General features: G+C 44.6%; 1 protein-coding gene and 1 non-coding gene across 2 annotated transcripts in view; both read left to right on the top strand.

Annotated features, from left to right (window-relative positions):
• Positions 1-25,117, top strand: part of USP13 (ubiquitin specific peptidase 13) — a 174,171-nt gene that overhangs the window by 9,085 nt on the left and 139,969 nt on the right. The window lies entirely within an intron of this gene.
• Positions 22,955-23,061, top strand: LOC119938427. The gene has a single exon (XR_005454430.1). It is a non-coding gene; the product is annotated as a U6 spliceosomal RNA (small nuclear RNA).

Raw genomic sequence — 25,117 nt, 5'->3', positions numbered from 1 at the left:
GTTAATCACCTTGTATCCCCCCAGCGCTTAGAACAGTGCTTTGCACATAGTAAGCGCTTAACAAATGCCATTATTATTATTATTATCCAGTGCTTAGTACAGTGTCTAGCACATAGTAAGTGCTTAACAAATGCCGTCATTATTATTACTAGACTGTAAACTCCTTCAGGGCAGGTATTGTGGCTCCCTACTCTGCTGAACTGTCCCAAGCGCTTAGTGCAGTGTAAGCGCTCAATAAATTGGTTGATTTGAGGAGTCACAGTGTCCAAGAGGTTAGAGAAGCAGCGTGGCTCAGTGGAAAGAGCCCGGGCTTTGGAGTCAGAGGTCATGGGTTCTAATTCCGGCTCCACCACACGTCTGCTGTGTGACCTTGGGCAAGTCACTTCACTTCTCTGGGCCGCAGTTACCTCATCTGTAAAATGGGGATGAAGACTGTGAGCCCCCCGTGGGACAACCTGATCACCTTGTATCCCCTCCAGCGCTTAGAACAGTGCTTTGCACATAGTAAGCGCTTAATAAATGCCGTCGTTATTGCTATTATTATTACTACCGTACAGCGGACTCTAGCAATTCCTAGCCCATAATGCGGAGATTGATGTGTCAACATTAAGGTTGTCCAAACGAGCCAGAGGAGAGCTCTCTAAAAAGTGGATCATAAATAAGGACAACAAATTGGTTACTCGGCAAGTAGCGCGGGTAGAAAATGTCAGTAGGCCCAAGAAGTGCTTCTACAAATTCATGCAGATAAAACTCTTAACGGTGTACTAAAGTCAAAAGTTTAGGGATGTCAGATATTATGCTTCTGTTGTACTTTCACAAACACTAGTAGAGTGTGTTGGGTAGGGACTGTCCCTATGTGTTGCCAACTTGTACTTCCCAAGCGCTTAGTACAGTGCTCTGCACACAGTAAGTGCTCAATAAATACGATTGAGTGCACTGCACTCAGTGGGTGCTCAGCACATACTGTTGCTACTTATTGTGTTGTTCACATTGCTGTTTGTAGTCCCTGTAGCTAAGCTTATAGTGAAGTGCTCTACACAGTAAATGCTCAATAAATAATGATTGTGGTATTTCTTAGGTGCTTACTGGGCGCCAGGCACTGTGATAATAATGATGGTATTTGTTAAGCGCTTACTATGTGCAAAGCACTGTTCTAAGCGCTGGAGGGGATACAAGGTGATCAGGTTGTCCCACGTGCGGCTCACAGTTTTTAATCCCCATTTTACAGATGAGTTAACTGAGGCCCAGAGAAGTTAAGTGACTTGCCCGAAGTCACACAGCTGACAGTTGGCGGAGCTGGGATTTGAACCCACGACCTGTGACTCCAAAGCCAGTGCTCTTTCCACTGAGCCCCGCTGCTTCTCTCTGGTGGGGTAGTTACTTGCAAATCGGGTTGGACGCAGTCCCTGTCCCCCATGGGGCTCTCAGTCTCCATCCCCATTTTATAGATGAGGAAACTGAGGCCCAGAGAAGTGAATCGACTCGCTCAGTCGCACAGCAGAAAAGTGGTGGAGCTGGGATTAGAACCCGTACCATTGATTGATGGATTCTCTACCAGGTTCGTGCATGATAGCAGAGGATATCGTGGGGCTCAGAGGAATCAGGAGGCTCCGCAGCCCTGGAGGCAGGAGAGGAATCCAGGCAGTAGCCCGGTGCTGTAGAAGACGGAGCAACCAAAGGTGCCACTCTGCTGCTGAGCGGGGTTGGGCCGATCCAAGGTCAAAATCGTGTCAGTTCTGGATCCTCCACTGTTTTGGGTCTGGAAGATCCGTGCGGGGAGATGCCCAGTGCATGCATTCATTCATTCATTCATTCATTCATTCAATCGTATTTATGGAGCACTTACTGTTCGTTCATTCATTCAATCGTATTTATTGAGCACTTACTGTGTGCAGAGCACTGGACTAAGCGCTTGGGAAGTACAAGTTGGCAACATCTAGAGACGGTCCCTACCCAACAGGGGGCTCACAGTCTAGAAGGGGGAGACAGACAACAAAACAAAACATGTGGACAGGTGTCAAGTCATCAGAATAAATAGAAATAAAGCTCGACGCACATCATTAACAAAATAAATAGAATAGTAAATATGTACAGGTAAAATAAACAGAGCAATAAATCTGCACAAACATATATACTGGTGCTGTGGGGAGGGGAAGGAGGTAGGGCGGGGAGGATGGGGAGGAGGAGGGGAAAAAGGGGGCTCAATCTGGGAAGGCCTCCTGGAGGAGGTGAGCTCTCAGTAGAGATTTGGAGGGAGGAAGAGAGCTAGCTTGGCGGATGTGCGGAGGGAGGGCATTCCGGGCCAGGGGGAGGACGTGGGCCGGGGGTCGATGGCGGGACAGGTGAGAACGAGGCCCGGTGAGGAGGTTACTCACTCACTCATTGTATTTATTGAGTGCTTACTGTGTGCAGAGCACTGTACTAAGCGCTTGGCACGTACAATTCGGAAACAGAGAGAGGCAATCCCTGCCCACAATGGGCTCACGGTCTAGAAGTGGGGAGACAGGCATCAAAACATGTAAACAGGCATCGATATAAACAAACAGAATTACAGATATATGTACACATCAAAACAAGTACACAGGCATTAATATAAATAAACAGAATTCACTCAGTCGTATTTATTGAGCACTTACTGTGTGCAGAGCACTGTACTAAGCGCTTGGCAAGTACAGTTCAGAAACAGAGAGAAGCAATCCCTGCCCACAACGGGCTCACGGTCTAGAAGGGGAGACAGACATCAAAACATGTAAACAGGCATCGATATAAACAAACAGAATTACAGATATATGTACACATCAAAACGAATAAACAGGCATTAATATAAATAAACAGAATTCACTCAGTCGTATTTATTGAGTGCTTACTGTGTGCAGAGCACTGTACTAAGCGCTTTGTAAATTTATACACAAGTGCTGTGAGGCAGGGAGAGGAGTAGAGCAAAGGGAGCGAGTTGGGGCGATGGGGAGGGGGAGCTGAGGAAAGGGGGTGCTTAGTCTGGGAAGGCTTCTTAGAGGAGGTGTGCCATCAGTAGGGCTTTGAAGGGGGGAAATGTGATTATTTGGCAGATTTGAGGAGGGAGGGCGTTCCAGGCCCGGGGGATGACGTGGGCCGGGGGAAGACGGGGGAAGACGGCGGGACAGGCGAGAAGGAGGCACGATGAGGAGATTAGCAGCAGAGGAGTGGAGGGTGCGGGCTGGGCTGGAGAAGGAGAGAAGGAGGTGAGGTAGGAGGGGGCGAGGGGATGACTAGGGTATCTAGGGTATCTATGGGCACCTGCCGTGTTTCCCCTTATGTGCAGTTGTCCACTGAGGAGCTGGAGCCACCACTCACCACCTCTTAGGGGCACCTGAAATGTGACCACTCTCCACACAGGCACAGCAGTGTCTGCAGGGGACTCAGGCCCACTTACACTTTGGATCGGGCCCAGTTCTGGGTTTGTTCAGACTGATGCAGGACCAAAAATAAACCAGAAATGAACGGTGGTATTTGCTAAGTGCTTACTATGTTCCAGGCACCGTTGGACACATAAAACTGTTTGACTAACAGTGAAGTAAGATTTACTAAATAACGGTACTTGTTAAGTGCCTAGCTATGTTCCAGGCACCGTACTGAGCACTAGGGTGGACACAAGCAAATTGCGTTGGTTACAATTCCTGTCCCATGTGGGTCTCAATCCCCATATTTCAGATGAGGTGGCTGAAGCCCAGTGAAGTGACTACTGATTTATTAGTATATATTTACATTTTAGAACTGGCTATTTATACACCAACTGCTCAACAAATTGCTGACCATTGGTGCTCAGAAAGTGACTAACATCGTAAAGCCAACAAACAAATAGATCACTTGAGGATAACTTGAGGTCGCCAAAACCTGCCGTTCTCACCTCCACAACATCGCCAAGATCCACCCTTTCCTCTCCATCCAAACCACTACCTTGCTGGTTCAATCTCTCATCCTATCCTGACCGGATTACTGCATCAGCCTCCTCTCTGATCTCCCATCCTCCTGTCTCTCCCCGCTTCAGTCTATACTTCACTCTGCTGCCCGGATTATCTCTGTACAGAAATGCTCTGAGCATAATAATAATAATAATGATGGCATTTATTAAGCGCTTACTATGTGCAAAGCACTGTTCTAAGCACTGGGGAGGGTGCAAGGTGATCAGGTTGTCCCACGGGGGTTCACAGTTTTAATCACTATTTTACAGATGAGGGAACTGAGGCCCAGAGAAGTTAATTGACTTGCCCAAAGTCACACAGCTGACAATTGGTGGAGCTGGCATTTGAACCCATGACCTCTGACTCCAAAGCCCGGGCCCTTTCCACTGAGCCAGCATGCCACTCCCCTCCTCAAAAATCTCCAGTGGTTGCCTTTCAACCTAGGAATCAAGCAAAAACTCCTCACTCTTGGCTTCAAGGCTGTCCTTCACCTCGCCCCCTCCTACCTCACCTCCCATCTCTCCTTCTCCAGCCCAGTCCACACCCTCTGCCCCTCTGCCACTAATCTCCTCTCTGTGCCTCGTTCTCATCTGTCCCCCAGCCTACCTCCTTCCCCTGGCCTGGAATGCCCTCTCTCCACACATCTGCCAAACTAGCTCTCTTCCTCCCTTCCAAGCCCTACTGAGAGCTCACCTCCTCCAGGAGGCCTTCCCAGACTGAGCCCCCTCTTTCCTCTCCTCCTCCCCATCACCCCGGACCCTACCTCCTTCCCCTCCCCACAGCACTTGTATATATTTGTCTATATTTATTACTCTATTTATTTAACTTGTACATATTTACTACCCTATTTTATTACTGATGTGCATATAGCTATAATTCTATTTAATTTGACAGTTTTGACACCTGCCTACATACTTCGTCTTGTTGTCTGTCTCCCCCTTCTAGACTGTGAGCCCATTGTTGGGTAGGGACCGTCTCTAGATGTTGCTGACTTGTACTTCCCAAGCGCTTAGTACAGTGCTGTGCGCACAGTAAGTGCCCACTGTTGGGTAGGGACTGTCTCTATATGTTGCCAATTTGTACTTCCCAAGCACTTAGTACAGTGCTCTGCACAAAGTAAGCGCTCAATAAATACGATTGATGATGATGATGATGATAAATACGATTAAATGAGTGAATGAATGAATGAGGATGAGAGACGACGAGGATGAGAGCATGCGAGAGGGACAGTTTTGTTTCCTCAGTGAACTAAGCCAACACTTGTCACGCGCTTCTCAGCTGAGTTACATAAAATCAAGAATATGAGCAAAATTTTTGTACTGAAATAATAATAACGGTAGTATTTGTTAAGCACTTATTATGTGCCAAGCGCTGTTCTAAGTGCTGGGGTTGATACAAGGTAATCAAGTTGTCCCACGTGGGGCTCACAGTCTTATTCCCCGATTTACAGATGAGGCAACTGAGGCCTAGAGAAGTGAAGTGACTTGTCCAAGCTCACACAACAGACGAGTGGCAGAGCTGGGATTAGAACCCACGTCCTCTGACTCCCAAGCTCGTGCTCTTTCCACTAAGCCACCCTGCTTCTCTGAAATATAATAATAATGATGGCTTTTGTTAAGTGCTTACTATGTGCAGAGCAGATCATCATCATCATCATCAATCGTATTTATTGAGTGCTTACTATGTGCAAGGCACTGTACTAAGCGCTTGGGAAGTACAAATTGGCAACATATAGAGACAGTCCCTACCCAACAGTGGGCTCACAGTCTAAAAGGGGGAGACAGAGAACAAAACCAAACATACTAACAAAATAAAATAAATAGAATAGATATGAAGTAAAATAAATAAATAGAGTAATAAATATGTACAAACATATATACATGCATTTCTTTGTTCATATCATGGACACCTCCTATAGTCAGTTGCTTGGAACCTTTATCTTAGCTTTCGGATGCCCCAGTCAAGTGGCCTAACATCTTGTAAATAATTGTTCTAAGGGGCATATACAAGGTGGTTTATTGATTGCTAAACAAGTATTATAATTATTATTAGATCCAGTAGAGAAGGGAGGAGTATTTTTAGATTGTTCTCCCATCGACCTCTCCCAACTCTGCTCCCAGGTCACTGGTGCGGGAAACAGAGAGCAATGAACCGATAGATCGATGGTACTTATTGAACACTTACACCGTGCAGAGCACTGTACTAAGTACTTGGGGGAGTAGACACGATCGCTGCTCTCAAGGATCTTACAACGTAGCAGGAGTTCAGATCAGCGTGGCTGATCTGAGAACGTTAGAAGCAGCGTGGCTCAGTGGAAAGAGCGCGGGCTTGGGAGCCGGAGGTCATGGGTTCGAATCCCGCCTCCCCCACATGTCTGCTGTGTGACCTTGGGCAAGTCACCTAGCTTCTCTGTGCCTCAGTTCCCTCATCTGTAAAATGGGGATTAAGACTGTGAGTCCCACGTGGGGCAACCTCATCACCTTGTATTCCCCCCAGCGCTTAGAGCAGTGCTTCGCACATAGTAAGCACTTAACAAATACCAACATTATTATTATTATTAGATCAGGGAGGATGTGAGAGGAAAGCTGGAGAGAGGAGGAGACCGGGAAGGGAGAGAGAATGGGAAGAAACCCATCACCTGTCATCCAATAATAATAATATTGATGATATTGGTCAAGCACTTAGTACAGTGCTCAAGCGCTTAGTGCAGTGCTCTGCACACAGTAAGCACTCAATAAATACATTGAATGAAAGCACCGTTCTAAGCACTGGGTCAGATGCAAGTTAATCAGGTTGGACATGTTCCCCGTCCCCCATGGGGCTCCTAGGCTGTCGGAAGGAGAACAGGTATCGAATCCTCATTTTACAGTTGAGGAAACTGAGGCACAGCGGTTAAGTGGCTTGATCGAGGTCACGCAGCAGACAGGTGGTGGGGCTGGGATTAGAATACAGGTCTCCTGACTCATTCATTCATTCACTCATTCATATTGAGCGCTTACTGTGTGCAAAGCACTGTACTAAGCACTTGGAAAGTATAATTCAGCAACAAAGAGAGGCAGTCCCTGCCCACAACAGGTTCACAATCTAGAAGCGGGGAGATGAGGGGGGACTCCTAAACTCTTCCCACTAGGATGTGCTGCTTCCCATCTTCATCTTCAAAGCCCTACTAAAATCACATTTCTCCAAGGGGCTTTCCCTGACTAAGCCCTCATTTCCCCATCTTAGCCTTCATTCAATCGTATTTATTGAGCACTTACTGTGTGCAGAGCACTGTACTAAGCACTTAAGCCTTCCTTTCTGTGTTGCCTGTGCCCTTGGGTCTGTTCCCTATAAGCACTTTCATAATCACTCTTCCCCTACCCCACAGCAACTATGTACATATCCACAGATTTTATTCATTCATTCATTCATTCACTCATTCATTCATTTATCATTCATTTATTTATTCATTATTTATTTATTTATTCAGAATAAATAACATTTATTTATTTAAATATATAAATAATTAAACAATATAATAAATAATATATATATAAATAAATAATATATAAATATCTAAATAATAATAAAAATAATATTTATTTATTAATAAGTCCTGAAGTCCTCTCCCAAGCACTTAGTTCAGTGCTCTGCACAGAGTAAGCGCTCAAAGAAGACAGTTGCTTGATTGATGTCCCTCTCTAGTCTGTAAACTCCTTGAGGGCGGGGATCGTCTACACCTATTCTTTTGCAATGTGCACAGCGTGGCTTAGGAAAGAGCCCGGGCTTGGGAGTCATAGGACGTGGGTTCTAATCCTGGCTCCGCCACTTGTCTGCTGTGTGACCTTGGGCAAGTCCCTTAACTTCTCTGGGCGTCAGTTACCTCATCTGTAAAATGGGGATTGAAAGTGTGAACCTCGCATGGGACAACCTGAGTACCCTGTATAGTAATAATAATAAGCAAGTGCTATTAGTATTAGTATAGTATATTTCTAATACTCGGGTGGGCTCCAGGAGAGCCTTCTGCATTCCATTCAATCAATCAATCAATTGTATTTATTGAGCGCTTACTGTGTGCAGAGCACTGTACTAAGCGCTTGGATTCCCCAGTTCTGAAGTGTATCCTAGACTTCCCAGCCCATTAGTATAATAATTAGTATGATTATTATTATTATTATTATTATTATAATGGCATTTGTTAAGCACTTGCTATGTGCAAAGCACTGTTCTAAGCGCTTGGGAGGTTTCAAGGTGATCAGGTTGTCCCATGGGCGGCTCACAGTTTTTAAACCCCATTTTTCAGATGAGGTAACTGAGGCCGAGAAGTTAAGTGACTTGCCCAAAGTCACACAGCTGACAGTTGGCAGAGCCGGGATTTGAACCCATGACCTCCGACTCCAAACCAGAGCTTAGAACAGTGCTTGGCACATAGTAAGCGCTTAACAAATACCATTATTATTATTGTGTTTAATTCAGAGCTCTGCACCTGCTAAGCACTCAGTAAATGCCATTTATTGACTGAATGACTGTCTAAAATCTGGGAGAATAGAGCCTTAACAGTAGCCCAAGCATTCAACATTTGAATAAAGAATAATATAATCCAGATTGATTAGCTTTTAGGTTTTAATTTTATAGAGAATTTAATTTTATTGAGAAATTTAATTTTAATTTAATTTAAATTTAATTTTATTGAGAAGCGGCATGGCTTAGTGGAAAGAGCATGGGCTTTGGAGTCACAGGTCATGGGTTCAAATCCTGCCTCCGCCACTTGCCAGCTGTGTGACTTTGGGCAAGTCACTTCTCTGTGCCTCAGTTACCTCATCTGTAAAATGGGGATGAATGTGAGCCCCACGTGGGACAACCTGATCACCTTGTAACCTCCCCAGCGCTTAGAGCTGTGCTTTGCACATAGTAAGCGCTTAATAAATGCTATTATTATTATTATTATTAGAGCAAAGTCTCATGTACCTCTCTATTTGTTGCCAATTTGTACTTCCCAAGCGCTTAGTACAGTGCTGTGCACATAGTAAGCACTCAATAAATACGATTGATGATGATGATGATGATGATGATGTTGTACCTCAGTGGTATATTGATTTTTCCAGTATGCAAAAAGTTATCCCTCCTTTCCCTGCAGCTTCCTGCCTCGGGTGGTCCGGCGGGACATTTTGTTTGGCCTTTCTCTGCTAAGCACCTCATCTGCTGCAACAGAAGTTTACAGTGTGGCCTGGGTCTCATTTCTAACGCTCGGGTGGGCTCCAGAAGAGCCTTCCGCATTCCCTTCAATCAATCAATCAATCAATCGTATTTATTGAGCGCTTACTGTGTGCAGAGCACTGTACTAAGCGCTTGGGAAGTCCAAGTTGGCAACATATAGAGACGGTCCCTACCCAACAGTGGGCTCACAGTCTAGAAGGGGGAGACAGAGAACAAAACCAAACATATTAACAAAATAAAATAAATAGAATAGATATGTACAAGTAAAATAAATAAATTAATAGAGTAATCAATATGTACAAACATATATACAGGTGCTGTGGGGAAGGGAAGGAGGTAAGATGGGGGGATGGAGAGGGGGAGTGGAAGGAGGGGGCCCTGATCATTCTGGATGCTTAACTTGTACATTTCCCGGGTTTCTGGGATTTTAGGATTGAATTGTTTTAGAGCAAGGGCTGCGCTCCATCCTTTATGTTGTAAATATGTATATATGTTTGTACGTATTTATTACTCTATTTATTTCACTTGTACATATTTATTCTATTTTTTAAATTCTGTTAATATGTTTTGTTTTGTTCTCTGTCTCCCCCTTCTAGACTGTGAGCCCACTGTTGGATAGGGACCGGCTCTATATGTTGCCAACTTGTACTTAGTCCAGTGCTCTGCACACAGTAAGTGCTCAATAAATACGATTGAATGAATATGTAGAAAGGCCTGTTTTTACCTCAGTGACGTGTATTGTGCTACGGCTGGGTGTTACAGCCCTATTCCTACTCTATGACTCCTACCCTGCCCCGTTACCAAGTTCTCCGATGTTAGAGAAGCAGCGTGGTCCAGCGGATAGAGCCCGGGACTGGAAGACAGAAGACCTGGGTTCTAATCTCTGCTTTGCCTCTCTCTTTTTTTTTATGGTATTTGTTGAAGCGCTTTCTATGTGCCAGGCACTGCTCTAAACAAGCACTTAGTACAGTGCTCTGCACGCAGTAAGCACTCAATAAATACGATTGAATGAATGATAGATGCAAGGTAATCAGGTTGGACGCAGTCCCTGGCCCACTTGGGGCTCACAGTCATAATTCCCATTTTGCAGATGAGGGAACTGAGACCTGGAGGAGTTGAGTGACCTTCCCAAGGTCACACAGCAGACAAACGGTGGGATGGGGATTAGAACCCAGGTTCTAACTCCCAGGCTCGTGCGCTTTCCACTAGGCCATGCTGCTTCGTCCCTACTGTGCGATTCCGGGCAAGTCACTTCTTTGTGCCACTGTTTCCTCATCTTTAAAATGGGGATGAAACACCTGCTCTCCTTCCCCGATAGACTGCAAATTCTAGGACAGGGATTGTGCCTAATCCGATTGTTTTGGGTCTTCAGGGTTTTTAGCACAGTGTTTAGCTCCATCTGACTGTTTAACAAATGCTAATATTATCATCATCATCGTCATCATCATCATCATCATCAATCGTATTTATTGAGCGCTTACTATGTGCAGAGCACTGTACTAAGCGCTTGGGAAGTACAAATTGGCAACATATAGAGACAGTCCCTACCCAACAGTGGGCTCACAGTCTAAAAGTGGGCTCACAGTCTAATGATAAGCAGTGTGGTGTTGTGGATAGAGCATGGGGCTGGAGTCGAAAGGTCATGGGTTCTAATCCTGACCCTGCCACATGATTGCTGTGGGACCCTGGGCAAGTCACGTCATTTCTCTGTGTCTCAGTTACTTCATCTGTCAAATGGGGATTGAGACTGTGAGCCCCAGGTGGGACAGGAACTGCGTCCAATCTGATTTGCTTGTATCCACTCCAGCACTTAGTACAGTGCCCGGCATGGAAGAGAGAGGCAAAAAGTAAGCCCTCTCCAAATACGTAAGATATGGGCCCCCAGAGTTAAGTAGTTTGGATTTTTCCTTCCCTTTTCATCATGTGAAAAGTTCAATTCTCTTACCCCTGATACACAAGGCAACTTGTGATTTTCAGGACATGGACTGATAAATTTTGTAATAATGATCTTTCAAACAAGTACAGGATTTTACCACAGAATAGGATATTTTTGTCAGTGGGCCTTTTTCCCAGGAAATGTTCAGCTAACAATGAAATCGATAGTCTTTATTACTTGTTACAACCAGACCTTTGCCCAGGATACTCATTAATTTATAAGGTTTTTATTTTGTTAGTATGTTTGGTTTTGTTCTCTGTCTCCCCCTTTTAGACTGTGAGCCCACTGTTGGGTAGGGACTGTCTCTATATGTTGCCAACTTATACTTCCCAAGCGCTTAGTACAGTGCTGTACACACAGTAAGCGCTCAATAAATACGATTGATTGATTGATTGATAAGGTTGAATTTATCTAAAATATTATCTAAAATAGAATGTACCTGTAGCAAGGTACGGCTGGATTTTTGGTGAACTTTTATATGCTTGAACAAGTCTTTCCCTTTAACCTCTGATTTACCATATTCACTCTCTTCCAGGCAGGATTTTGTCCCAGAAAAAAAAAATGAATAGGTCACCTTCTGAATAGAAAACTAATTGCAATTGACAGTGATTTCCAGTGGTAAAACTCAATGGAAAAATGAAAATTTAGTAGTTGGCATTGATTTTTAGCGTGGGAAGGGATCCATTCCTTTTTTGTGGAAAGTTAGGTTTTTTGGGGTTTTTTTTTTGGCTTTCAAGAGGCTTATTTCCTAACAGTGTTTTCTCTTTTAATTTGAATTTGTGTGGAGCAGTAAAGTGCCCCAAAGGCAAAAGTAAAACAGCAACTCTTGTGTAAATGACCCCTTTAGATTTTGGAGTCCTGCCATTAGGATTCTATAATTGCTTCCTTCATAACTTTAGAATTTAGCTTATGCAATCCTATTTGACAGAAAGTTCACAGAACAAAATTCCCACAGCAGTGTTAATTGAACACATGCTGTGAGCAGAGCCCAGTACCAAGCATTTAGGAGAGAACAATTGAAGGAGACATAATTCCTGCACTTTAGGAGGAATTTTCACTCCAACCCTAATTTTTTAAAATTTTTTACGGTTTGAAAGTAAGCATTGTTTTCTCCTCTGTAAAAGAAATACTACATTGACCTCAATTCAACATTATTTTGAACAGCATATTTAGTCAGATGCCAGGGATTCTGTGGGGCTGAGTTGTTATGAATTAATGTGGCAATTATTTAGCGTTTACAACCCCCTTGTTCCATTCATTCTTACACAATTGTGCATGGTATGGTTTTCAAACCATGGAAGAAGGGAGCTTGTTCATTCGCCAGTTTTACTATAGAGGACATTGGAGCTATATATAAATACACAAACAATTTTTGGGTTTCTCTTTTATTTGCATAGAATGAGGGTTGAAGCAGTGGAAATGGGGAAGGCCTGGGAATCATTCATTCATTCATTCAGTCGTATTTATTGAGCGCTTACTGTGTGCAGAGCACTGTACTAAGCGCTTGGGAAGTACAGGTTGGCAACATATAGAGACGGTCCCTACCCAACGGTGGGATCACAGTCTAGAAGGGGGAGACAGAGAACAAAAACAAAACATATTAACAAAATAAAATAAATAGAATAACTATGTACAGATGAAATCGGTGGACTTGGGTTCTACTCCCAGCTATGACACATTCGTTCATTCATTCAGTTGTATTTATTGAGTGCTTACTGTGTGCCGAGCACTGTACTGTTTGGGAAGTACAAGTCGGCAACATCTGCATGTGTAATCCTGGACAAGTCACATAGCATTTCTGTGCCTCAGTTTCCTCACCTGAAAAATGGGGCTTAAATGCTTATTCTCCCCCTACACAGACTGTAAGTCTGATGAGGAACAGGAACTATATCCAACCTGATTATTTTTTTTTAAGTATTTAAGTGCTTACTATGTGTCAGGCACCGTACCAAGTGTTGGGTTAGATACAAGCTAATCAGGTCGGACAAAGTCCATGTGTTAATGACCATTTTACAGATGAGGTAACTGAGGCACGAAGAAGTGAAGTAGCTTGCCCAAGGTCACACAGCAGACAAATGGAGGAGCCAAGATTAGAATCCCCTTTAGACTGAAAACTCATTGTGGGCAGGGAATGTGTCTGCAAACTCTGTTTTATTGTGCTTTCCCAAGTGCAGCGCTCTGCACACACTCAGCAAGTGCTTAATAAATACCATTGATGATGATGATGATGTACCCCAGTGCTTATCACATAGTAATTGCTTAATACCATTATTATTATTATTACAAGAGGAGTAAAAATATGCAGGTGATAAACTTGCTGGAAATCTCTCTTCCTTTTTATGGTATCTACTGTTAAATAGATCTACAAAGCAGTTACGCTTTGTGGAAGTGAAAGTCCTGCGATTGGACAGATATCCCTTCATTGTCTTCCTCAGACCTAACCATCCCAGTGAGGAAGGTTCTGGAATGAGGGCTTGGATTTAGAATTTACTCCACTAATCGAGATCATCACTATCCAATAAGAGAGGGAAACCGACTGCTCTGCTGGAGGAAGAAAGTGGTTTCTGTCCGGTTGTAGATAATAATAATAAGGCATTTGTTAAGCGCTTACTATGTGCCAAGCACTGTTCTAAGCGCTGCGGGGGGATACAAGGTAATCAGGCTGTCCCACATGGGGCTCACAGTCTTGGTCCCCATTTTATGGATGTGGTAACAGAGGAACAGAGAAGTTAATAATAATGATGGTATTTGTTAAGCGCTTACTATGTGCAAAGCACTGTTCTAAGCGCTGGAAAGTTAAGTGACTTGCCCACAGTCACACAGCTGACAAGTGGCGGAGTCGGGATTAGAACCCATGACCGCTGACTCCCAAGCCCGGGCTCTTTCTACTGAGCCACGCTGCTTCTCATGCAGATGGTCTGGCCTTCAGAGTTGGGAGTTGCGAGAACCACGCAGCCCCAATAAATGAGATTTACGTGTCTTCTTGTATCCTCTCCTGCCCCACTCGTGGAGAAGAGGTTGGATTGGATTTATGCTTGAGCCTTTCATGTCATATCTGTTGAGTCAGTTGATATTTTGAACCATCAGCCTTTCAGTAAGAGTTGATTGGAAGGGTCAGCTTTCACCCAGGCTGACACTGTTTCTGCCCTTCTAGCCGTGTGACAAGGCAGGGTGGGGTTGGAGATTAAGCATCTCGGCCCCTGCTTCTGGCCTTCCCAGGAGAACAGAAGTAGACTGGACTCTTGTGAGACTCAATAATCTCCTCAAAAATCTCCAGTGGCTACCAATCAATCTGCACATCAGGCAGAAACTCCTCACCCTGGGCTTCAAGGCTGTCCATCCCCTCGCCCCCTCCTACCTCACCTCCCTTCTCTCCTTCTCCAGCCCAGCCCGCATCCTCCGCTCCTCCGCCGCTAATCTCCTCACCGTACCTCGTTCTCGCCTGTCCCGCCATCGACCCCCGGCCCACGTCATCCCCCGGGCCTGGAATGCCCTCCCTCTGCCCATCTGCCAAGCTAGCTCTCTTCCTCCCTTCAAAGCCCTACTGAGAGCTCACCTCCTCCAGGAAGCCTTCCCAGACTGAGCCCCTTCCTTCCTCTCCCCCTCGTCCCCCCTCTCCATCCCCCCATCTTACCTCCTTCCCTTCCCCACAGCACCTGTATATATGTATATATGTTTGTACATATTTATTACTCTATTTATTTATTTTACTTGTACATATCTATTCTATTTTATTTTGTAGTATGTTTGGTTTTGTCTCCCCCTTTTAGACTGTGAGCCCACTGTTGGGTAGGGACTGTCTCTATATGTTGCCAATTTGTACTTCCCAAGCGCTTAGTACAGTGCTCTGCACACAGTAAGCGCTCAATAAGTACGATTGATGATGATGGTGACTCTCATTTCCGAGATCGGGACCTTCTTGTTAAAATATCCCGAATGAGGAGCAGAAGAAACGGCCCTCTCCCTGCAAACGGGGATTTCAAAGGATGTAAAGATCTTAAGGAATCCGGCCGGCGCTCAGTGAAACTCGGTGGAACGTTTTGAAATGCTGCGAAACTTTTTGATAGACATGTCTGAGGGTAAATCTCTGAAATGAGTAATTGCCATTAAATGCTATTTTACTCGGAATATTTCATGGAGGTGATTTAATTAGGGAAGAAGCAGGAAACAGCGTGGCCTAGTAGAAAGGGTGCACGTATGGGAATCAGAGGACTTGGGTTCTAATTCCGGCTCTGCCACTTGTCTGCTGTGTGCAGAGCACTGTACTAAGCGCTTGGGATTAAAGCTGTGAGCCCCCCGTGGGACAACCTGATCACCTTGTGACCTCCCCAGTGCTTGGAACAGTGCTTTGCACGTAGTAAGTGCTTAATAAATGCCGTTATTATTATTATTACACGAGGGTGTGTGTGTCTGCCAGTCCATGTGTGTCTGTTGTGTGTCTGCCCCCTTCTAGACTGTGAGCCCGTTGTTGGGTAGGGACCGGCTCTATATGTTGCCGACTTGTACTTCCCTAGCGCTTAGTACAGTGCTCTGCACACAGTAAGCGCTCAATAAATACGATTGAATGAATGAAATGCTGTGTGACCTTGAGCAAGTCACTTCTCTGTGCCTCAGTTCCTTCCTCTGCTCAATGGGGATTCAATATCTGTGCTCCCTCCTGTTTAGACTGTGAGTCCCATGAGGGACCTCAATATCTTGTTTCTATTGCAGTGCTTAGTACAGTGCTTGGTACATAGTAAGCACTTAAATACTAATCAGTAAATCATATTTACTGAGCACTTACTGTGTGCAGAACACTGTACTAAGTGCTTTAACAGTATAACTGACACAGTCCCTGCCCACAGTGAGTTCACAGTGTAGATTATTACAATTATTACCGAGGAAGGAATCTCAAAAGAAACTTAGATTTAAAACCAGTCCCTTTATTGATTTAACATTAGAAAGGTAAGTCATGGTTTTCAGGTCCTGAGGTGATATGGCTCAGAAAAGAAATCAGGAGGGGGAAGATATGTTGTCATCAGAGATAAGGAAGTTAAAAGAGGCAGGATGCTTGTTGTGGGCAGGGAATGTGTACACCAACTCTTATATTGTACTCTTTCAAGTGCTTAGTATAGTTCTCTGTACACAGTAAGTGATCAATAAATACCTTTGACTGAGGAGGAGGAAGAACAAGAGGAGGAGAGGGCTTAAGAGCAAAGAGACAATTTTATTCGTGTTCATTTGAAAGTGCTGGAGGGAAATCTGTGCGGAGATGTCCTTTCAAAACAAGGGTAGACTAAGGACGGTGTAACTAGTGTGTCATTCTTTTTATAGACATCAACTAAGGACAAAAGGATTTGGTAGCAATTACTATTTAAGAAGAAGGCTGTCTGCCTCTGGATTGATGTCTTCAATTTTTCTCTCATTACTCGTGTATTTCGAGGACACGGTGAAGAGTGAGCTCCATGTGGGAGGGTGAAAGAACTGGAATCATCATCAATCACATTTTTTGAGCACTTACTGTGTGCAGAGCACTGTACTAAGCGCTTGGGAAGTACAAGTTGGCATCATAACTGGAATGTGTTAATCATTCACAGAGCACAAAAATCAGAATTGCCAAGTGCTTCAATTTCAACACATTTCAATACTGCATTCCACTAGGACAATTCTTGAGCAGTGACTAAGGTTATTGTATTTTGTTAGTTATGGAATTTATTAAGTGCTTGCTCTTTACCAAGCACTGTGCTAAGCTTTGAGGAAGGTTCAAGGTTCAAACCTAACATATCAGAAACAGTCCTGTCCCACTTGAGAATCCCAATGACTGAGATATAGTGCTTAAAAACATAAACTTGTAACAAAAATTGGCTACCAGTGTGGATGGCAGATTTGCTGATTGCTCATTTTCAGCCCTTCTCAATTTGATGTGATAGGTGGATATTTTCTTGTGAAGTTATGTGCTTCAGAGTTATATTTCACCCTATTTAATCCCGTTTTTGGGAGATTTTCTCTTGTGAGGGAAATTCTTCAGTTTTGGCTACTGCTAAATTTTTGTAACTTGTTTTCTTTCCTTTTATTGATACTACCTCGGCTCCTGCGTCGCTTTGTCTCTTCTGTATTGGAGTTTATTTTCATTTGTTTGTCTTCGATTGTTCATCTGCATTTCCTATCATTCATTCATTCATTCAATCGTATTTATTGAGCGCTTACTGTGTGCAGAGCACTGTACTAAGCGCTTGGGAAGTACAAGTTGGCAACATCTAGAGACGGTCCCTACCCAACAGCGGGCACGCGGTCTAGAAGGGGGAGACAGACAACAAAACAAAACATATTAACAAAATAAAATAAATAGAATAAATATGTACAAATAAAATAGAGTTATAAATACGTACACACATATATACATATATACAGGTGCTATCCAAAACAAGTTGAAATAAATACTTTCCTTGGGTTTAGATGACCAAATATTCCCCTTCTTTTTTAGACTATTGGTTTAGCTGTGAGAAAGGTAGACTAAATTGAGTTAATCCAAAGGACTCCCACAGGAATAGATGGATTTAGTTAACTATTATATGATTCTGCTTTTTCTGTTCGGCTGGGTCCAAAAAGATGTGCTTGTTTTCGTGATTTGATTTGCCATCATTGCATTATTGGTCAGCATGCTGCCTAGGAAACCAAATTTTGTAACAATGTTTAGCTTGGTGCTGCCAATATAAACTATTGGCTGTGTTTGTGGCTTCTCTAATGATTGTGGTATTTAACTGCTTACCGTGTTTACCAGATGCTATACTAAAAGCTGGGGTGGGCACAGTCCCTGTCAATCAATCAATCAATCATATTTATTGAGCGCTTACTGTGTGCAGAGCACTGTACTAAGCGCTTGGGAAGTCCAAGTTGGCAACATATAGAGACGGTCCCTACCCAACAGTGGGCTCACAGTACAGAAGGGGGAGACAGAGAACAAAACCAAACATATTAACAAAATAAAATAAATAGAATAGATATGTACAAGTAAAATAAATAGAGTAATAAATATGTACAATCATATATACATATATACAGGTGCTGTGTGGAAGGGAAGGAGGCAAGACGGGGGGGAAGGAGAGGGGGCTCACAGCTTCAATCCCCATTTTACAGATGAGGTAACTGAAGCACAGAGAAGTGAAGCGACTTGCCCAAGGTCACACAGCAGACAAGTGGTGGAGCTGGGATTAGAACCCAGGACCTTCTGATTCTCAGGACCATGCTCAGGCAGAGACGGGCAGGTAGGGTGGTCAGCCAGGAGGCTGATGCGGTAATGAAGGCGGGATAGGGAGAACCAAACGAAACATACTAACAAGATAGAATGGTTGGGATGGGTGTGTACAAGTGAAATAAATGGGTAAATGGAGTAATAAATCGGGACAAACATATATACACCTCCTCCAGGAGGCCTTCCCAGACTGAGCCCCTTCCTTCCTCTCCCCCTCGTCCCCCTCTCCATCCCCCCCGCCTTACCTCCTTCCCCTCCCCACAGCACCTGTGTATATGTCTGTACATATTTATTACTCTATTTATTTATTTTACTTGTACATATCTATTCTATTTATTTTGTTTTGTTAGTGTGTTTGGTTTTGTCCTCTGTCTCCCCCTTTTAGACTGTGAGCCCACTGGTGGGTGGGGACTGTCTCTAGATGTTGCCAATTTGTACTTCCCAAGCGCTTAGTACAGTGCTCTGCACATAGTAAGTGCTCAATAAATACGATTGATGATGATGATGATGATATCTGTACTTTATATTAATGTCTGTCTCCCCCTCTAGACTGTACGCTCATTGTGGGCACGGAATGTATCTGTTTATTGTTATAGTGTACCCTCCCAAGTGCTTAGTACAGTGCTCGGCACACAGTAAGCGCTCAATAAATACTATTGAATGAATGAGTGATTGAACAGTTGGATGGAGAGGATGGGGCAGAGTCTAGAGATGGTGTGAAGACAAAAATCAGTGAGTCAGTCGTATTTATTGTGCACACAGTAAGCGCTAGATAAATACAATTGACTAACTGTGACTTTTATCTTCACACCATCTCTAGACTCTGCCTCATCCTTTTGAAAAGTATTCATTCATTCATTCAATCACATTTATTGAGCTCTTACTGTGTGATGAGCACTGCACTAAGTGCTTGGGAGAGCACAATACAGTAACAAACAGAAACATTCCCTACCCACAACGAGCTTACAGTCTCTAGACTGTGAGCCCACTGTTGGGTAGGGACCGTCTCTATACGTTGCCAACTTGTACTTCCCAAGCGCTTAGTACAGTGCTCTGCACACAGTAAGCGCTCAGTAAATACGATTGAATGAATGAATGAATGGAGACGGGAGACAGACATTAATATGAAAAAATAAATTGCGGATGTATATGTAAGTGTTGTGAGGCTTGGAAGGGGGAAGAATAGAGGGAGCAAATCTGGGCAACACAGAAGGGAGTGGGAGAAGAGGAAAGGAGGGTTTAGTTAGAGAAGGCCTCTTGGAGGAGATGGGCCTTCAGTAAGGCTTTGAAGGTGGGGAGAGTAATGCCTGTCAGATTTGAGGAGGGAGGGTTTCCAGGCCAGAGGCAGGACGTGGGCCAGGGATCGGTGGTGCGATAGTGGCTCCAGTGGCTACCAATCAATCTGTGCATCAGGCAGAAACTCCTCCCCCTGGGCTTCAAGGCTGTCCATCCCCTCGCCCCCTCCTCCCTCACCTCCCTTCTCTCCTTCTCCAGCCCAGCCCGCACCCTCCAATCCTCCGCCGCTAATCTCCTCACTGTACCTCGCTCTCGCCTGTCCCGCCATCGACCCCCGGCCCACGTCCTCCCCCGGGCCCGGAATGCCCTCCCTCTGCCCATCCGCCAAGCTAGCTCTCCTCCTCCCTTCAAGGCCCTGCTGAGAGCTCACCTCCTCCAGGAGGCCTTCCCAGACTGAGCCCCTTCCTTCCTCTCCCCCTCGTCCCCCTCTCCATCCCCCCATCTTACCTCCTTCCCTTCCCCACAGCACCTGTATGTATGTATATTTGTTTGTACATATTTATTACTCTATTTATTTATTTATTTATTTATTTTATTTGTACATGTCTATTCTATTTTATTTTGTTAGTATATTTGGTTTTGTTCTCTGTCTCCCCCTTTTAGACTGTGAGCCCACTGTTGGGTAGGGACTGCCTCTATATGTTGTCAATTTGTACTTCCCAAGCGCTTAGTACAGTGCTCTGCACATAGTAAGCGCTCAATAAATACGATTGATGATGATGATGATGATGATGATAGGCGAGATAGAGGCACATTGAGAAGGTTAGCAATAGAGGAGCAGTGCTTTGCACATAGTAAGCGCTTAACAAATGCCATCATTATTATTACCACTCTGGTCTGAACACTTGGTATATACTACCTCAACTACTCTACCAGCCTCATCCTTCATTCCCCTACCTTCAGCCTCTTCCCTCTCCAGTCCAGACTTCACTCTGCTGGCCAGGTCATTTTTTCTAAAATATCGTTTTGCACATGCCTACTCAGTCCTCAAAATCTGCAGATGGTTTTCCATTCCTCTCTGCATCAAGCAGAAATTCATGACCCCAGGCTTGAAGGCACTTAATCAATTCCCTCCCTTTAACTTCTTCAGTCAGCCAGCCAATCCTGTCTACTGAGTGGTTGCTGTCTGCAGAGCACTGTACTAAGCACTTAGGAGAGTACAGTATGACAGAGTTGGTAGACACAGTCCCTGCCCACGATGACCATGCAGTCTAAAGTGGGGGACTGACATTAATATAAATAAATAAATTATAGATATGTACATAAGTGCTTTGGGGCTGAGGGAGGGGTGAATGAAGTGTGCAAATCCAAATGCAAGGAAGACGCAGACGGGAGTAGGAGAAGATGAAATGAGGACCTGGTTAGGGACAGCTTCTTGGAGATAGACAAGTACCTTCCCACCTTCAAAGTCTTAATCAATCAATCAATCAATCATATTTATTGAGCGCTTACTGTGTGCAGAGCACTGTACTAAGCGCTTGGGAAGTACAAGTTGGCAACAAATAGAGACGGTACCTACCCAACAGTGGGCTCACAGTCTAGAAGGGGGAGACAGAGAACAAAACCAAACATATTTACAAAATAAAATAAATAGAATGGATATGTACAAGTAAAATAAATAAACAGAGTAATAAACATGTACAAACATATATACATATATACAGGTGCTGCGGGGAAGGGAAGGAGGTAAGACCAGGGGGATGGAGAGGGGAATGAGGGGGAGAGGAAGGAGGGGGCTCAGTCTGGGAAGGCCTCCTGGAGGAGGTGAGCTCTCAGTAGGGCTCAGAATGAAGGCACATCTCCTCCAAGAGGGCTTAGTCAGGGAAGGTTCTTTGCATCTCCCTGGCTCGCTTCTTTTATTCATCCCCCTCCCAGCCTCACAACACTTAAGTTTGTATCTCTAATTTTTTTTTTATTAATATCCGTCTCCCCTTCTAGACTGCAGGCTCGTTGTGGGCAGGGAATGGGTGTGTTTATCGTTGTACTCTCCCAAGCACTTAGCACGGTGCTCAGCACACACTCAATATTTATGATTGATTTATTAGAGATGTGTCTTCAATAAGGCACATCCTTCCTCCTGTCCCACTACAGTCCAGCCCACACACTTCGCTTCTCTACTGCCAACGGACACACTGTGCCTTGGTCTTGTCTTTCTTGCTGCCGACCTCTCGCTCACTTCTTCCCTCCTTCCTGGAATTCCTTTCCCCTTCATATCTGGCAGAGCACAGCTCTTTCCATTTCATTCATTCATTCATTCATTCATTCATTCATTCATTCATTCAATCATACTTATTGAGCGCTTACTGTGTGCAGAGCACTGTACTGAGCGCTCGGGAAGTACATCAAGGCCCTTCTAAAATCACATCTCCACCAGGAGACCTGTAGAGAAGAGCGTAGTTTAGTGAGTAGAGTATGGGCCTGGGACTCAGAAGGTCATGGATTCTAATCCCGGCTCCACCACTTATCTGCTGTGTGGTCTTGGCAAGTCACTTCACTTCTCTGGGCCTCAGTTTCCTCATCTGTAAAATGGGGATTGAGATTGTGAGCCCCACGTGGGAGAGGGACTGTGTCCAACCCAATTTGCTTGTATCCATCCTAGTTCTTAGTATGGTGCCTTGCACATACTAAGCTCTTAAACCAATACCATAATAATACTAATTATTATTATTCTGTGGCTTCCTACCCTGTTTCCCTCTCTGTTGCCACTTCCATACATGTATGCAACTTGATTCCCCACACCATAATCACATGGTACTCACTCCTCATCGTAGCATTTCTGTACTTTCATTCATTCGGTGGTATTTATTGAGCACTTACTGTGTGCAGAGCACTGTATTAAGCATTTGGAAAGCACAATTCATCAATAAGGAGAGGTTGCTTCCCTCTACATGAAATTTATTTTAATAATAATAATAATTATAATAATGTTGGTATTTGTTAAGCGCCTGCTATGTGCCCGGGCTTTGGAGTCAGAGGTCATGGGTTCAAATCCCAGCTCCGCCAACTGTCAGCTGTGTGACTTTGGGCAAGTCACTTAACTTCTCTGGGCCTCAGTTCCCTCATCTGTAAAATGGGGATGAAGACTGTGAGCCCCCCGTGGGACAACCTGATCACCTTGTAACCCCCCAGCGCTTAGAACAGTGCTTTGCACATAGTAAGTGCTTAATAAATGCTATTATTATTATTATTATTATGTGCAAAGCATTGTTCTGAGCACTCTCCTCCACCAGATTGTAGACTCCTTGGGATTAGGAGCAGGACTGAGGATCTGTGTGAAGGAATTGATTAAGGTGACGGTGGTTTGACCAGGGATGCTGGCACTCTGTCATCCTTATCAGTTGCTTTCCTGTCAGTGCGCTCGCTTCGGCAGCACCTATACTAAAATTGGAACCATACAGAGAAGATTAGCATGGCCCCTGCGCAAGGATGACACGTAAATTCATGAAGCGTTAAAAAAAAAGCAACAAAAAAACCACACAGTAAGTGCTCAGTAAATACGATTGAATGAATGAATGAATGAATGAATGAAAATGGGAAGGCAGGGGGTAGCCCGTTCTGAAGGGCTAGAGGGGGATTTTTAACATGCCGGTCCCTCTTACAGCTGACATGGCTGCAGCACCTCGTAACCGAATAAAAATAAATCAAACTATTTCCTGGAATCGTAAGCAGCTCTTCCTCTGTATACCAGAGACCCATGTGAGCCCGCTGTTGGATAGGGACCACCTCTATATGTTGCCAACTTGCACTTCCCAAGCGCTTAGTACAGTGTTCTGCACACAGTAAGTGCTCAGTAATGCTTTGCACATAGTAAGCGCTTAATAAATGCCATTATTATTATTAAATACGATTGAATGAATGTGAGGGTTCAGTAAATTTTGAAGCTGTTAGCCAGAGAATACTGAGATCTGCCGGCTGCGGTAATTGAGGAAGAAGCCACCATGAGGCTCTGGCCATAATCATCCCCAGCGCTTAGAACAGTGCTCTGCACATAGTAAGCGCTTAGCAAATGCCATCATCATTATTATTATTATATCTCTCTTCTGGACTAGAGGTAGGAGAAGGCCGGGACTGACTGGTACTCCTCACTGGCATGAAGGACTTCAAAGCAGGCACTTTCTTTTCCCCTTGGGCACAGAGGCGCGCTTTGTCACAGCTCAGGAGAAAGACCATATTGATCGAGCGCTTACTGTGTGCAGAGCAGTGTACTAAGCACTTGGGAGCGTACACTTTTAACAGAGGTGGTAGACACGTTCCCTGCCCACAACCTTCTCACTGTACCTCGATCTCGCCTGTCTCGCCGCCGACCCCTGGCCCCCACCGCCATCGACCCCCGGCCCACGTCATCCCCCGGACCCGGAATGCCCTCCCTCTGCCCATCCGCCAGGCTAGCTCTCTTCCTCCCTTTAAGGCCCTACTGAGAGCTCCCCTCCTCCAGGAAGCCTTCCCAGACTGAGCCCCTTCCTTCCTCTCCCCCTCGTCCCCCTCTCCATCCCCCCGTCTTACCTCCTTCCCTTCCCCACAGCAACTGTATATATGTATATATGTTTTTACATATTTGTTACTCTATTAATTTTACTTGTACATATCTATTCTATTTATTTTATTTTGTTAGTATGTTTGGTTTTGTTCTCTGTCTCCCCCTTCTAGACTGTGAGCCCACTGTTGGGTAGGGACCGTCCCTATATGTTGCCAGCTTGGACTTCCCAAGCGCTTAGTACAGTGCTGTGCACACAGTAAGCGCTCAATAAATATGATTGATTGATTGATTGATTGATCCTGCCTCTGGCTTGGAATGCCCTGTCCCCTCAAATCGGAAAGACAGTCGGTCACCCCTGCCTTCAAAGCCTTACTGAGGGCACATCTCCTCCAAGAAGCCTTCCTAGACTAAGCCCCTCCTTTCCCCTTCTCCCACTCCCTTCTGCGGCGCCCTGACTTGCTCTCTTTGTTCTTCCTCCCTCCCAACCCTTCAGCAATTATGTACACATCTGTAATTTATTTATTTATATTGACGTGAGTCAACGTTGGCTTCGTCTGAAGCTGGGGATGTGTTAGTTAAGGCAGGAAATCCCAAAATGGGCCTTGTCCAGGACAAAAGGGGACACCTAGTAAGTAGCCTTACTCAGAAGCACTTTGAAGTATGAAGTGAGGTAGATATGTAAAATGCTGTTCAGAAGGATGCTACTTTGGTGGTAGTGGAATTCTATTTATTCTGACGACTTGACACCTGTCCACATGTTTTGTTTGGTCGTCTGTCTCCCCCTTCTAGACTGTGAGCCCGCTGTTGGGTAGGGACCGTCACTATATGTCGCCAACTTGTACTTCCCAAGCACTTAGTACAGTGCTCTGCACACAGTAAGCGCTCAATAAATACGATTGAATGAATGAATGAATGATGTCCGCCTCCCCCGCTCTAGACTGTAATAATAATAACGATAGCATTTATTAAGTGCTTACTATGTGCAGAGCACTGTTCTAAGCGCTAGGGAGGTTACAAGGTGATCAGGTTGTCCCAAGGGG

This window comes from Tachyglossus aculeatus, chromosome 1 (assembly GCF_015852505.1).
Source record: "Tachyglossus aculeatus isolate mTacAcu1 chromosome 1, mTacAcu1.pri, whole genome shotgun sequence".
Taxonomy (NCBI): Eukaryota; Metazoa; Chordata; class Mammalia; order Monotremata; family Tachyglossidae; genus Tachyglossus; species Tachyglossus aculeatus.
The sequence above is the reverse complement of the archived record's forward strand: the minus strand, read 5'-3'. Positions and strand labels throughout refer to the sequence as shown.